The 3,866-nt window shown below is 36.6% G+C and overlaps 1 pseudogene; it reads left to right on the top strand.

Annotated features, from left to right (window-relative positions):
* Positions 1 to 752: 752 nt before the first annotated feature.
* Positions 753 to 3,394, top strand: LOC109242066 (annotated as a pseudogene).
* The last annotated feature ends 472 nt before the right edge of the window (positions 3,395 to 3,866 follow it).

The following is a 3,866-nucleotide window of genomic DNA, read 5'->3' as shown; positions in this document are numbered from 1 at the left end:
TTTCTTGGTATTCTTGTGAAGAGAGGTGCCCCCTTTCCAGGTATCTGAGTATAGTAATAATAGTACTATTAGGGGTCGTTTGGTATGAGTGTGTAAGAAGGTATAAGGGTGGTATAAAAATTTAATACCACCTTAATACTCTGTTTGGTTAGCAAATCAGGTATACGTTATTCCGGTGTTAATTTTAACACTGGGATAACTTATACCTTATAGAAGGTGGGGTAATTAGCACCGGTATAACTTATACCTTCTTCTTAGAAATTATGCAATTGTCATTCTTAATACAACATACCAAACAATGAATAAACAACAATCCCAGCATAACTTATCGCAATATAACTTATACCGGCATAACTTATACCGGTGTAAATCATATTCCAACCAAACGACTCCTTAGAGTTCAAGTTATTTGAGCATTTTTCTTTGCCTAGATCTTACTCTCACTAAAACTTTAGTCTTGTTTCCCTTTCTCTTATTAACTGTCAGTTAGTTGAAGAATAGACTGATATATTTCTATCCCGAGTAAAGTAACTGCACCAAACCTTTGAGGGGCTACTTACTTTGGCAAGTTCATGCCTTCTTTTGGACTAATTTAAGGATTTAACTGTCAGTTAGCTGAAGAATCTTGAAAGTTACCGTTAACATGTTTTGTTGTTTCGGTTAAATAGTTATTTGGATATTGATCAAATAACTCTTTTATGTTCAAGGACACAAGATTGAACTTCCATAATGTTTGAGGTTTATTAGTCTAAGATGATATTCTTGTTTTCTTAGGGATTCTTGCTATTTTGGATAACAAGAAAGAATAAAGTTGGAATTATGGACAATGGCAGTGAACTTTCATCATCTTGGAGTTTTGCTTCATCCTCTTATGAATCAGACGGGGACTATAGCCACGACGAACCAGGGACATGTCTTGATCTGCTGAGCTTGAGTAAGCTAAGTGGTAGTCTCGAAAAACTCGTGCTTGATGCTGAATATGACTATAGTGATGCAGAGATAGTTGTTGACGGAAACACTGTCGTTGTTAATCGCTGTATTCTTGCTGCACGAAGTCAGTTTTTCCATAAAAAATTTAAGGACAATGAGAATTCTGTGAAAGAAGGAAAACCTAAGTATTTACTGAAGGATTTGTTGCCTGGTGGCTCAATTGGTTATGAAGCATTTATGGTCTTCTTAAATTATTTGTTTACTGGAAAGCTTAAGCCTCCTCCTCCGGAAGTTTCAACTTGCGTTGATATCACTTGTACTCATGATGCTTGCCGCCCTGCCATTAATTATGCTGTAGAACTCATGTATGCTTTTGCCACTTTCCAAATTCAAGAACTTGTCATGGCTGTTCAGGTAAGCATAGCTATCTCTTAAATCTATACGCGTAATAAATGTATTGTGCACTGAATTTGTTCTTAGACAGTCATAGAATTATCCTTGGGACACTGTTGTTCTAAAGGGAAAAATGTGGTCAGCATACCTGAAAATGCTTGACTAAGACACCATGTTTCAGCTTGTTCTTTGGTCATTGTGTAGATGATATAAGCTGAAAATGTTGATGTGAAGGAATGTGTCTTTGTTTTACCAAGTGAAGCAGCTTTATAAATAAACATATCACTTCGACAAAATAAATGGAAACCATCACCTTTGAATAACTAGAAGTTTACGGCTTCATCTATTATTCAAATATTGAATCACAATTTGGGCTGCTCACCTTGTGGGATTTTACTGGGTCGTTGTTGTAGTCTGCTAAGTCATTTATTCAATACTGCATCATAAGTCAGATTTACTAGCTCTGAGCGTCCATTTATAGACAGATGAATATGCTGACACATTATGATGTGAAAATTCTATGATAGTTAATGAAGTACAAGTTTACGCATGTCAGCTTAGTGGTTTGGATAGGAACAGAAGTATTCTTCAAGTATAGTTACTGTTATATATATTCATAAAAAGCTGCAGCAGATTTAGTCCAAAAGGCTGAGTGAAGCGTCGCAATTTTAAGTAATTGCACATTTGATTATCATCCTGACCGAACCTGCCTAGCACTCTGTCCACTATATGTGCGATTGGAACTCAGTGGCGGAACCACCTTACATTTCTTGATATAAGAGATGTAATTTTCATTTGCAAATCAAAAAACCTATTAAGTTGACCCGACTAAAGTCGAAAGAGATTTAACGGAACCGAATACACATTCCAAACAAACTCTATAGTCAATATAAGGTGTACATTAAAGGAAATGTGGTGCCTGCCACCTTCAAATCCGGGATCCGCCTCTGGAACTTGAGAGTAATAACCATGCATTAATTTGAAGGAGCTAGGTTATTGAACTCATACCAGTTGAAAAGAAAGCAGAGCACCTTTTCATGAGATGTGTGTTGCTTCTAAGTATGTTATGTTTTCGGTTGCATTATACAAGTTCTGATTGGGATTTTTGCATGTACAGCGGCATCTTATCAATCTGGTTGATGATGCTACAGTGGATGATGTAATTCCTATACTTTTAGTGGCCTTCCACTGCTCACTGGACCTACTTTTAGAGCGCTGTGTGTGCAGAAGGTGGAACGATCTGACTTGGATATTTTTACACTTGAGAAAGAACTTCCTTCCAAAGTTTGACCGATATAAAGGCACGCCGCCTTAAGTCCCAAATAGTGATTGAACAAGACACAATGGAAGGTGGTTCCCTACACGAGAAGAGAATTAGGAAGATTCTCAAGGCTCTAGAGTCCGATGACATTGAATTGCTGAAGTTACTCCTGGGAGAGTCTAATGTCACTTTAAATGATGCTTGTGCTCTTCATTATGCAGCTGCCTATTGTAACTCTAAGGTTGTAAATGAGGTACTCAAGCTGGGCATAGCTGATGTCAATCTTCGTAACTCCCGAGGATATACAGTCCTTCATATTGGTGCTAGACTTACAATATGACGTATGGAACCATCAATAATAATGAGTTTACTTGACAAAGGAGCATCTGCCTTAGATACGACACTGGATGGACTTACAGCACTATCCATTTGTTTGAGGGTGACTCGGCTAAAGGATTATAATGAGACACCAAAAGAGGGAGAGATAACTAATAAAGACCGATTATGCATTGATGTTTTGGAGAGAGAGATGAATAGGAATCCAATGATTGGAAACATATCGACATCATCATCCGTGGTGGCTGATGAATTACTCGCGATGTTGCTGCTCTTAGAAAATCGAGGTACCTTAGTTAATTCTGATAAAAATTCTATGTTCACATCTTCAGCATGTTAGTCAGGATTAGTTTTAGCTAGAACCATTTCAGCACTCCTTTATTAGTCGTAAGTTTAAGCCTTGATCACATTAGACACATGTCTTCAAGTTTATTCTGTACATTTGATAGAACTGTTGTAAATTTATTACGATATCCATTTATCTGTTTATTCCAGCTATCCGTTTCATCAATGTTCAGTGCGCATAATAGTGCTTATAGCTGTCAAAATCCATCACTAGATGATTAACTAAGAGAAAATCAAGTACCAGTGCACACGCTGGTACTGTAGCATAGGTGCCTTTTCGAATATTAGCTCTCTTGTATTGCAATTTGATGTGAATTAATACTATTCTTTTACTTCCTTAGTAATCTCAAGAATATGCAAGATATAAAGTATTTTGCTACTATCCTCTAAAATATGTATTTGATAGAACAGTTTCGGGATACTATAGATTTAATAGCTAAGTTTCTTTTGGTTTTCCCTCCCTAGTAATATTGAATATGCATCTTCAAATGAAACAAGTTAAAGTAAATTCATGCATTGATGGTCACTTGGTATTGCAGCAAATTGTTCCCACACTATTTTCCTTTTGTTTCTTTATAAGTAAAATTTTCTGTCTCCTTGT

This window comes from Nicotiana attenuata, unplaced genomic scaffold, assembly GCF_001879085.1.
Source record: "Nicotiana attenuata strain UT unplaced genomic scaffold, NIATTr2, whole genome shotgun sequence".
In the NCBI taxonomy this organism is placed as follows: Eukaryota; Viridiplantae; Streptophyta; class Magnoliopsida; order Solanales; family Solanaceae; genus Nicotiana; species Nicotiana attenuata.
This window is presented reverse-complemented; position numbering and strand designations above follow the sequence as displayed.